Source organism: Eumetopias jubatus, unplaced genomic scaffold (assembly GCF_037043125.1).
Source record: "Eumetopias jubatus isolate StellerSeaLion01/CBP00866 unplaced genomic scaffold, mEumJub1_p1.0 scaffold_11, whole genome shotgun sequence".
Lineage (NCBI taxonomy): Eukaryota > Metazoa > Chordata > Mammalia > Carnivora > Otariidae > Eumetopias > Eumetopias jubatus.
In genome coordinates, this window is record NW_028274817.1 from 122,241,905 (window position 1) to 122,254,698 (window position 12,794).

Consider the following 12,794-nt stretch of genomic DNA (forward strand, 5'->3'; position numbering starts at 1 on the left):
CTGGCTCCCTCAATCTGTCAGTTCTCTAAGGACACGGGGCCGGCTTCTCTTCACCCAGGAAAAGCCGTTCATGGATTCATTAGGAGAGAGCCCTTTCACTTTCTTTCCACGAGACAATTTAGACACCGAACTCTGAAGCTGGAAGGACCCTCAGACATTATCATAAAATGATAAAACTCCAGCTGTGTGGGCACCGTTTTCCGCCACCTCAGGCCAACGATCCTCAGGTCTGAGTGGCAAACAGAATGAGTAAGACGTCAAGAGGTTTGGAGGAGTCCACGCACCGATACTCGTACTGACGAGACCCAGTGGTACAGGAATTGAGAAGCATCCATGGAATATGTGCAACGAGGGTGCAAGCACAAGTGAATGTTGATTTTTTTTTTTAAGGCCTTATTTGTTAAGAGCAGTGTTAAGTTTGCAACAAAATGGAGAGTGAGGTACAGGGATTTCCCCATACCCCCTTCCCCCATCCTGTGCGTATTCCATCCCCACCACAGTGACGTATTTTGTGCCGCTGATGAACCTTAACTGACACAGGATCCCCCCAAATCCACAGGTTACCTTAGAGTTCGCTCTTGGCGTTGTACATTCAGGGCATCTAGACACATTTATAATGATTATAAGCATCACTATAATATCATACGGAGTATATCTGATGCCCCCCCCAAACCTCTCTGAGCTGTATTTCTGCCCCCTCCTCATCCCTGACACCTGCTGATATTTTTGCTATCTGCATTGTTTTGCATTTTCCAGAACGTCACAAAGTTGGAATCATAAAATGAAGTAGTTCTTTTGAGAGTACCTGCTTCTGCTTTGGTAATACACATGTAAGTTTCTGCTGTGAATATTGATTCTTAAGAATAATGGATGATTTGGGGGCACCTGGGTGGCTCAGTCGGTTACGCATCTGCCTTCAGCTCAGGTCATGATCCCAGGGTCCTGGGATGAAGCCCCGTGTGGGGCTCTCTGCTCAGCGGGGAGTCTGCTTCTCCCTCCCCCTCTGCACCTTTACCACCCCACTCTCTCTCCCAAATAAGCAAATAAAATCCTAAACAACAACAACAACAAAAAGTAATGCGTGATTCAGAGGAGGGTGTGATGAGAATGACTTAGGGTGGCATGAATGGGTAGAGGATTTAAAAATTAAATATTATCTATTATCTTAGTTGGCAATTTTTAAGGAGGAGAATGGGTTGGTCACAGCAGGAGTACTTTATTACTCTTAATATTTTTGCTTTAACTACTACCTTGGAAAACATGCACCATACTCGATGCCCTCAGAAGTTTACATCAGCATCCCATAGTGTTGCTGTATCACCCTGGAGAATTCCTTGCGCATCAGAGGTACAGGCGATCAGGTGTAATGCAGGTTCCACGCGCGATATAAAGGCTTCTACAAACACCTTCTACGTCTACAAACACCGGATTAAGCTGCACTCACTAATTAAGACATTCCTCTCCGAAGATAGCATCTCATTATTGCTGATCTAATTGAGAATTCATGAGATTTAGACACCGCCTAGCAAAATGTTATCTTTGCAAAAGGAAAGCTGTCTTTCATACATCGTACAAATTTTTAAAGGAGTAAACCTGCACAGACCTTCAGATTGTAATATAATTGAGAGCGACTTTTTCCACTCATGTGAAATAGTGAGGTTAACAAATCTTCTATTTTGACGTACAATTTATACTCGTGACTTTTTCACAATAGAATCTACATTTTCTTCACTGGATCTTCCTCTTGCATTAATTGTAAAGCAATCATTTGTACATACGATTGTAAAGGGTAAAAATAGAAAGTATACATACTTCTTAAGGGTAGAAACCTTTCCTTTTTTTTTTTCTCATTAAAATGGAAAAGGTCTAATTTTAAGGGCTCATGAATCTATATAAAATCAGAACCATTACCTGGCCTGTCCGTTGCTATAGCTACATACTCATGTGATCTGTAGATCCGACATAATTCAGGTATCTGCAGAGCAATATCATTGCAAAGACATCAGAGAAAATTTAAGCAGCACAGGGAACCAAGAAAAATGATTCACAAAGGAGATTTTAAAAGAAAAAGGACACTTTAGGAAACAAAACTTATTTTATTTTATAATATATTTCCTACCTTTATTATTAAATATTCACACATCTCTTTAATATACGTTCTTTCTCTCCTAGGGATCTGTTTCTTCCACTAATACTTAAAGTGCACACACCAACTGGACAGGAAAAAGGTAAAGATTTCCTCAGCTATGGAATATCGCATGAAAATAACATAAGACATTTGTAGAGATTAAAACTGTTGTTTTTGCTTTCAAATCATAAATTGCAAGAGCCATGTGTCTGTAAAGAGATTTATCTGTCACCAAACCTCTACTGAAGTTTATTGAGTGACCTTTGATAAAATAATAGAGCTATGTTACCTTTGTAAACATTAACTTTCTGAGTTAACTGTTAGGTCTGTAATCCAAAGGTACAGATGACATTCATAATAGACATTTATAATAAAACAATCATTAGGTGTTGCTGTGGTAAATAAGGCAAGTCCTTTAGCATTCATGCCTGGCTGGGTAGCTGAGAGGTAGGTACCAGACTGACATAAATGCAAAATTCAGGTATGAACTGCATAACGAATTAACACCACTGGACATGAATTATCACCTGAATCCATTGGAGCCAAAGCATGCATTCACCTCTGGGGATCACGGGAAACCATGCTCCTTAACTGGTACGGCAAAGTGATGGGTGCATAGTGATTCTTGGAGGGATGGCGTACTGCACAAGTCTGGGGACGCAATTAAAAGAATGTAGAACTAACCAGGGCGCCTGGCTGGCTCAGTGAGGAGAGGATGCGACTCTTGATCTCAGAGTTGGGAACTCGAGCCCCATGTTGGGTGTGGAGATGACTTAGATAAATAAACTCAAAGAAAAAAAAAAAAAAAGAATGTAGAATGACTGATGAAATTTCAAGAAGAAAGCAACGAGACCAGGAGAGAAAAAGAAATATCTGATGGGGAAGATGGAGAATCGCAAAAGAAAGAGAAGAGCACGCGGAAATCAAAGAAGAAATACTGAGAACTTGCCCAGATAGAAGCCCCTGACAGGAGTAATCAAGCCACTTTCAACTGGAAAGAAAGCTGTTGTGGAAACAGGAGTGTAATCTGTGAGCTCGCCCTGATCTTCCCCTGCCTCTTCACGCTGACTGGATCTCAGCCAGGGTTTTCCAGAGAAACGAAATCAACAGGAGAGATGGATGATAGACAAATACGTGATAGATCTACCGACTGACTGACTGACAGGTGCTAGGTCGAAAGATGACAGGTGGGCAGATAAGTAGAGAGATACATACCTGTATAGATTCTTGAGGTCTGTCTAGCTTCCAACCAGTGGATCCACAGATACTGAGATGTGCCTTTGGGAAACAGGCTTGTATGATCTAGGGAGCCGAAATTAGTAGGGCAGGCCAGGAGGGTGGAAACTCAGGATTTCTATGTGGCAGTCTTGAAGCTGAATCTCTTATTCTAGGGACTCTCACTTTTTGGCAATTAAGGTCTGCAAAGGATTGGATGAGGTCCACTCATATTATCCAGGCTAATCTCCTTACAGACAGCTGACGGTTGATACTCCTCACGTCGGCCAAACCGCCGTAACAGCAACATCTACACCAGAGTCTGACCAATCTTCTGGGCACCAGAGTGCTGACACATAAAAGTCAATCTTCACACTGACCGATCCCTTCCTCTATGAGTTAGGCACCTGCCTCTCGCATCAAGGAGAACAGATTCCTCTGTGTTGAGCCCTTCACAGTTAGCACACGCTGGATAAGCCTGCGCTCTTTTCAGTTTGTTTGCACACTGGCTAACCACGGGAATCTTCAGAGCCACAGCTAATGATAATAGGATTTGTTGTATTTACAATGAACTATGTTAATGAGAAGGAACTGCAGAGACATAGGACCACACTTAGACCCAACTGTTACACTCATGGACTTTATGGTTACAGAGGTTTGGTCTATATGATCAAACACTCTCTGCATGCTTTCACCCACTTCTTGATATCGTTGTGAGTCGCAGACAGGAGTGAGGGAATAGCGTGGTGGCTTCTGTTACCAGGCTGCAGGGATCTGATGGTCTGATAACACCCTTGGCACTTATTGGCTGGTGGCCTGCAGAAAATTGACTACTCTCTCTAAACCTCAGTTGACTCGTACCTCGTTGCACCTGCTGTAGAGCTAATAATACCGAGTTGGATTCTTGTGACAATGACATTGCATAGTGTGCATAAATTAGCTACAACAGGGTATATCCAGTGAACACCAGCTATGATTATTAGCCCTTCCTCAATCATCACTGACCCGGATCATGGCAAGGGAAGAGGTAACTATAGTTGTAGGCGGTGGGGTGTCTACTGAAGATGAGGTGGCCATGTGTGACTCCTTCAAAAACTCACTCTACTCCAACAGTAAGTTGTGTGGTAGCAAGAGGTAAGGCTGATGTTCAAGCCTCTCATTTAAAAAAAACAAAAAACAAAAACAAACAAAAAAACCACTCCTGTGATCACATGAGTACTCTAGCTAGGTCTTTCTGCTTCACAGCCAAACACTAACAGAGTTGTCAATGACTTGCTCTTTTTTCTGAGTCCTCAACCCACAGCGGCCTAGCATCTGCCCCACGTACGTTTCTGGGATGAATCTCGGATACTGGACACTTCCCAGTAATTTTTCCTGTCTCCTAACAAACTCATGTACATTTCCTGAATCTTCTTTTATGGTGATAGCCCCTTGGCAGCATCGCAGATGAGTGCCAGTGTAGCACCAACAAAGACGTGGGCCATTCATATTCTGCATCAGACAAATAAATGTATGCACCAACTTGTTAATATTTTATATGACCTTAAAAAACTGGTTTTGCACTTGCTCTGGGAGATGAGATTGATGATTCCACATCCTCCACACTGACTCCCTGCAGGCATTTTGCAACTCGAGATGATGGGCTGCACGGGAGCTTCCTGGATTTTCATCTATATTCATCTCCAAGTTCTTCACCACACCGCCCCCCACACCCCCAGCATTTATGCTTCTCATCTGTGAAGCAGCAGAAAGGGATACAGTAAGTCGATGACTCCCTTGCTGACTCCATGGGTATCCTTATTTTGTCCTGATTTGATTTGAACAGGATAAGATGAGGTAAATGTAAATTTTCCACAATGCCAGCAACATGGTTGTTTCGGGGGCTGGAACTGGGTGGCAGAGGAAAAAGATCCAGAACAGAGGCTTACATTTCCCTATATGCCCCTCAGTACCTTCGAATTTTGTACCATATGCATGTAAATTTATTGCAATATGTGAAGTAATTAGAGTAAAAGAACAATCCAGAGATGAATTTAGCTGCAGGATACCAAAACCTGGGAACTTTTATTTAAAAAATTATGCAGTCCAGACTAAACATTTTCTGTAGATATTCTTATATTTTCACTCTCCCAGTTACATGTTATAGATCACCACCACCTTGCACATTTCTTCCCACTCGGGAAACCTATATGTCCACCCAGAGAGTCAATATGTTTTTTAGATTTCTACTTTGTCAACTGTCTGTCATATGAGTCTTATCCTTAGGGATAAGTCACCGGTGAATGGAAGGAACAAGGGCTTATGGCTCTCAACACTTGCTCGGGTTCCCCCTTTCTTTCCATCCTGCATGAAGACCATCAACATAGGCTCTTTCAACCTGGCTTTGACCCAGAAGTTCCCGATGGTTTGGGACCTGGTGGCATCACTGTGTCAAAGAAAACCCAGGAAGTCTCCAACTGTCTCTCTGACTTGACATTGGGTCTAAAGGCTTCCCTTTTCCTCTTCTTTGCACCAAATACAGAGGAGAGTACCTACAATGGACAGATCACCAGACATCCTTTGCCTGTCCTCACATCCGTCCGAAACATCTACCACTCTTTTACATATTGGCTAATCACAACAACACTGGAAAGATTTGGTTCCTGTCTGACCTTATATATACATCAAAAGAGACGGAGTTACTGCATTGCAGTACCTTTGGCTGAGGCAGAAGACAGACACTTCACTGCTACACAATGCCAGATAAAGGTTTGACTCACATGTCCCAGGTCACGTTCACCTTTAGAACTGCTTTGCATTCAACATAACGTACGGTCATCTAGACAGATGAGAGCACAGTGGCCCAACTTCACATCCTGATCTCTCTCCCTCTGTACTGCCTTCCCTTCAAAGCATGCGCCTCAGTTTACAAGATCACTGCCATATTTTGTGTCATCTACCTCTCACATTGAAAGGAGCACTCTAGTCCCGAATCCTGAAATGGAAGGGATATCGCAAGTCCTCATGAGAGCCCTTCCTTGGCTCGCGCGGTCAGGGAGAGGGAAGGAGCGGGCAATAAGAATATTTAAAGGAAACGCCTTAGGCTCCACAGGATATTTTTTGAAGATTTTATTTATTTATTTGAGAGAGAGAGAGAGAGCATGAGCGGGGGGGGGGGGGGGCGCAGAGAGAGAAGCAGAGGCCCTGATAAACAGGGAGCCCAATTATTTGACCCCGGGATCATGACCTGAGTGGAAGGCAGATGCTTAACCAACTGAGCCACCCAGGCGCCCCATAAAAAATATTTTAAACATTACTGGAGTAAGTAGGTGGAAGTTGACTACTTTGAAGGAAATGTTCATTTGGATAGGGGACTTTGGGTATCTTTCTTTAAAGATAAAAACGTAACCAGTATAAACCAACCATAAACAAAAGCCACAATAAAAAGCAAAAATGACATATAGGTATTTCATTACCCTCACACCTTGCATTATTTGCCTGTGCTAAAGGGCATGTAACATTATTTTAATGTCACTATCTAACATCTTAATCTCTTGGCTTAATTTCACTTTTCTTGCCGACATGCAAAAATTTACAACTCATATCAGTTCCAGAAGGCATCTTATTTTCCCCGTGGCCTAAATTATTAATAAACATGTCAAGGGAAGAAAACTAGCATCGACCCTTTCTGCAGCATGACTACTCCTTGAGTCAATCCATGCGTACTATTGACCCTCAAGTCAGTTTCCCACAGGGTGTACTGTTTTGGAAGCTAATTTGCTCCTATCTATAGGGAAGTGGATGGTACAATGACCAAAACCATTGTCTGGGAGACAAGGGACAGACAGGGTTTTCTGTCCTAACACTGCCGCCGAGGCCCCGCTCCTTCCCTCTCCCTGACTGCGCGAGCCAAGGAGGGGCTCTCATGAGGACTTGCGATATCCCTTCCATTTCAGGATTCCGGACCAGAGTGCTCCTTTCAGTGTGAGAGGCAGGGAGCCCCGTAACTAGAAATCTAGACAGGCATTGCCCACCAGGGTTTGTAGGTTTCTGGAACTCCTTTTCATCTATCCTGATGGCTACACTGGATGAGAGGCTAGGAGAGGATCCATTATGAGTATGAGGCCAGAGCTTCTACTGTATTGTCAGATTCAATGTTAAACCCTCCCTGGGTCATTTTTCGAAGGAGATAAAGAGAAGACACTGAGTACTGACAGAGTCCTCACTCAATTCAGGTGTAAGAGAACCAATCCAAAGATCAAACAGAACTTCCTTGGCAGGTCCTCTGACCTTTGTGATGATAAAACCCCATTTAAAGTACGCTTTCTTACTCCCCTTGCAACTGATGAGACAAACCAACCTTTCAACAGTTAAGCAACTTGACTAGGGCCCCTTGCCTCTCATCAAGTATGGCTCAGCTCCTCAGGTTGTACAATTCTCTCCCATATGGGCGGCGGGGGCGGGGGGGGTCTTTCTTGTGGAATCACAACTCCTCCAGTGACTTTGCTCTCAAGACCAAGATTCTCAGAGCCTTCAATGTCACCACAGATAGGTAGCTACTCCAATACCCAATGCAGTCAATGTCTCTTGAGTGTGTTCAAGTGTATCTATGTCCTTGGCCACATGATTGACTCCAAGCCCACGGGTGTATCCCAGCCTGCTGGGCACAGCCTGGTCACCACCTCCTTAATTCCAGACACTGTTCTCCGGGAATGAAGCCTGAAATCTTACCCAGCTCTCTATGAGGTCAACTCATACCTTCAACTTATTAAATAATGAAATACTTGATACTATTTTTACCCTGTGCCACAGATCCACAGTCTGTTTTCTCTTGAAGTTCCCTTCGGGCCACCTGAGGGAAGGTTGGTATATTCACCCCAGCAGCATTCATCTCGGAAAAGGAGACTCAGTTCCAGGCTGTCGGTATCTTTTGCCTGAGTTCTTATCTTTCCGATGAGCTGATGGTAGACGAGTTCGGAAATGTTCAAGCAGAGCTTTTATGAGATAGCTAACAGTAAACATGAAATTCTCCACAGGAAGCTAGAAATTAAAAAAAAAATGTTTACAGAATAACACCGTTATTCTGTTATTCTGTTCCTGTTTCTGATCCTAACTCCCACCGACACTGAGCTAAAATGTGCTTTCGTCAGTGCTGTTTGCAAGCGTCTGGCCCCTGGACGCCTTTGCTCTGACTCAACACGAAGGTATGACCTTTCTTTTCTGAGGTGAACTGGACTTGGCACTGCTTCCGTGTCCATCCAAGACATGCTCCCCTCCTCTCTGCAGCGCAGGACAACCTCTGCCCGGCATCACTGTGGGACCCCTGTTTTTCTGTCCCCGAGGTCCTGGTGGGTGAAAGACACTTCTCAGTGAACAGCAAGGTTCTCTTCCTGGGTTTCAGGCCATCTTATACTTGTTTTCAAGTGTGTCTTTGACCCTCTCCTATTGGACCTTGTGGCCTGGTAGTGATTCCAGCTGGTAGGAAGCTATTTAAATCCTGATTCAATTCACTAAGACATCTGTGATCCCTCTAAGCCTCAGATCTTGTGAAAACTCTTGAACTTGCCTCAGGTCCTTGCACTTGACAAATTGCAACTCACATCAGAACTAAAGACCCTGAAAGCCAAGACTTTGCCTACTGGTGTGTTGGTCTGTTCACGGACAGCCTTCAGGCTCATCTTTCAGAAAACTATTCATTTGCTTAATTTAGCTAATCTCTTCTTATTTTGCCTCTGACAGTTTGCTAGGGAATGAGATTTTTAAGCTATATGCTAGAGTACAGGGACCTAAACCAAGGAAAACAGCCAAAAAAAAAAAAAAATCGCCCTGGGTGATTCTAATAAAAATGTGTCCTTCTCTTCTGACTCAGTAGATTCGTGAGCTGGGAGAAGCCAATAGCATTCAAATAGTATGGAAAAGCAAAAAAGGATGGTTTGGGAGAAGGTTGGTGAAAAAAAAGGGTCCATCATATGGAATGGGGCAGAATTCAGGAAATAAAAATGTTCCATTCACTGGATTCTTCTTAATATTTGTGGAGAGACACAAAGAATGGAATTCCTTTTCTTTCTTTCTTTTTTTTTTTTTTAATTAGAGGGGGGCAGGTAGGGACAGAGGACAGAGAGAGAATCTTAGGTGGGATCCACGCCAGGCGTGGAGCCCGACGTGAGGCTTGATGTCACAACCCTGAGATCATGGCTGGAGCCAAAATCAAGAGTCGGAGGCTTAACAGAGTAAGCCACCCAGGCGCCCCTGGAATTCCTTTTTAGTGAGTTTTTGTGCTTGGATTGTACTTCTGTAAATAAGACACCACTCTGGCACATACCAAGTGAGCCACACGCTCAGTAGACTTGCACATAAGCACACATGTGCATGGAAACAGTCACTGGAACGTGCACGCAGGATTACTGGGAATCACAGGAACACGGCCAGCTGTTTCAGCTCTCTGGTCTCTTCCTTCCCCTAAGGAGAAAATGAAGAGTATACCTAACAAATCTCAAATTATGCCTGCCACCACTCTATGCTCTTCTCAGACTTTCCATTTCTCATACTTTTCCATTTCCGTAACACGGTATGTATGCATAAAACACACCAGAAGTTGAGGGGAATGGACTGATAGTTTCTCAGGATCCATTTGTTCAGTCATCATAGGGAAGGATAAAAAGTATGCATACGACACCAACAAAGTAGATGCAGTGTTGAGTTTCGGTTGGTTAATTCCAACAGATTATTTTGTACCTCTTGACCTAATATCCTCCAAATCTGCAATCGTGCTTCAGGATCTCTGGGGCACTGTCCCAGACTCAGATATAGGCAGGAGAAATCATGTTGCAGTACTCTTTACCAGATATGATTTTTATGGCAGAAGGAATGTGAATAACAGAGTAGCCTGTGCAGAGTTCCAGGGATTTAGTTACCCATGGTTCATGGCAGGCCAAAAAGGATCAAATGAAATGGCCAAAAAATAAATTGGAAGAAAGTGTTAGTTGATAGAAGTTGACTTGGACAAAAACGCCGAAGAGTAGAGAGAAGTGGCATGCGCGGGAATGACAAGGTGGGCACTGGAGGTGTGTTACATGAAGGACGGCTGGTTGAGGGACACCTCGTATCAGGTGGAGTCCTGTTGACACCACTTTGTTGTAAAGTATTGATCTCAGGATGTGCCTTTCCTGTTAAAAGTCACGGGAGACCCTTAGAGAATCTTAATCAGCTATAAGAAGGAAGGAAATTCTGACTCATGGTACAACACAGATGAACCTTGAGGACACTATGCTACGTGAAATAAACCAGTCACCACATAACAGATACTGATATTACTGTCGTGAATTTGACTTCCTCACTAAGGTGAGCAAACAGTGGATGTTATAAACAAAGGTTTTATGTTCACAGAGTAAATTCTCTGATGCGTATATATGACAAACCAAATAAGTCAGATTAAAAGAAAATGTGTTGGAGCTTGCAGTATCGGTTGAAAATAAGAAAACCCTCCTTTACTGCCTATATCACCCACCCAGACCATGTTATTTTATATTTGCATATAGAGTACATAAAATCAAGATGGCCTTAGGGAATGGATTGGGTGGAGAGTAAATAAGCAATTCCACAAGTACATTCTGCAAAGGAAGGAACCCCTGGATATTACAGTCCCAAGAGTTTCCATGAAAAAGAAACAAACATGAACCCTTCTTGTTCAACAATATTGTTCTTGATTCATCTATTTTTTATGAATGTCGTTTTGTCAAATTATTCAAATGGAAGTTTCACACTGTTCTCAAAAGTCCCCTGTAGAATTCACTGAAAAACGGCTGATTATTATAAATGGGAATTCAGACTCCAGGTCTACGGAAGCTCCGTGGAAACCAGGGTAAAAATCCCCCAGGTTTGTTGTGAACACGGTAAAATATCTAGATTAGGAAATTAGAATGAACAAGTTTTCAGTGAAAATGAGCTGTGAACGGGTATTTTGCACCTAACCGAAAAATCAGTATTCTCGTTCTAATGGGAAACAGTATGTGACCTCTCCTGAACCTCCAGGGTATTCGTTGGCAATCATTCCTAAGAAAGCTACTTACTACCACCTCTCCTGTCATTTCTGATCCATCTTCAGCCTCCTGCACTAGTATTATACATAGATAGGAGATCATTTAATGTCCAGTGACAGTCGTGAAGAATTTCACATTTTCAAACGCTTCCAATGAAAACATCATGTGTTAAAATGATGCCAGAAAGTGATTTTCCCCAAATATTTGTAATGTGTCACACAAGATTTTTATTTTAGGAATAGGATCAGGCTAGTTGTGATTCTGAATCAGGGAGATCAACCCCGTTAGTGAATATTTAATTTTGTAGCTATATTTTCTCTTCCATTTCTGTAAAATACATACACCCATCTATTGTTTTATCAATATAAAATTATATTAAGCAAACAGCAGCCTTATTAGATTAGCTGCCACAGAATGGTGGCTCACATTTTCAAATATATGTTTATATGCACATCACTTTCAGTGCCATCTTAATATTGGGAGGTAGGAGAGGAGAGTGTCTAAGAAGATCCACGTATGTACCTGGTGTGAACAGTCTTCTCGCAGACTGTAAGACCCAGCTATTGGCAGAAGTAGGATAGGCAATGTCAGTAACAGGTCAGATGACTTCCTTGAGTTCAAAGATCCAGTGGTGATGAAGGCAGTTTGTAGAGAACCTAGGTTTCTAAACCATCAGGCCAGTTTCCAATACAGTGTAGTGTTTCTGATTGGAAATGGCAACAACTCAGAGGTCACAATTCATCTTCATTGGAGTATAAACTTCAGTGTGTACTGTGTATGTAGGTGGACTTCCTTACCCTATGAAATCCGCAGTAAGAAGAAAATCCACAAGAACCAAGAGCACATTCCCTATGCATCCCAATAAATAAGTTAAATGACAACTGGAGTGAGCGATTGGCAGAAATTTGGGGGAAGGTAAAGGAGCAGTGGAAATCCTAACCTAGACAGTTGTGTTGTCTGATTCTCCCTATTTCCATTAAAAGGAATAATCCGTTACCACATAAACCCAAGGCACTCGGGATGGAATCAATCACTGGGAAAAATAAAAGGGCCACATTTTGATCATTCGTAAATTAAACCAATCCTATTCTCTTTCTAATCCATCAGCAGTTGGGAAACAAGCTAAATTTTATCGAGTCTACTATTTTTGAATTAGAAATCCACATTTTACTATATTTTTACAGCAGAAATAGTGTATGACATGTAAATGCAAGTAGCCAAGCAAGGGCTAGTTGATGTGGCCCTTTATCATGGACTTTCCTCTACACCAATGGCAGTTAGCTGGCTGGGATGTTAATCTATTGTCTTAACATCACAGGGGAAGAATGTTGTACTGATTCAAGTTCTTAAAGCATCCCAGATTCCAAAAACATGTCTGACCGACCATTTTGTCTGGTAATTGAGATCTCTCCTGCTGTGCTGCTAGGACAATC

The 12,794-nt window shown here is 42.6% G+C and overlaps 1 pseudogene; it reads left to right on the forward strand.

Moving 5' to 3' along the window:
* The first annotated feature begins 4,355 nt into the window (after positions 1–4,355).
* Positions 4,356–12,794, forward strand: part of LOC114218056 (trifunctional enzyme subunit beta, mitochondrial-like) — a 58,947-nt pseudogene continuing 50,508 nt past the window's right edge.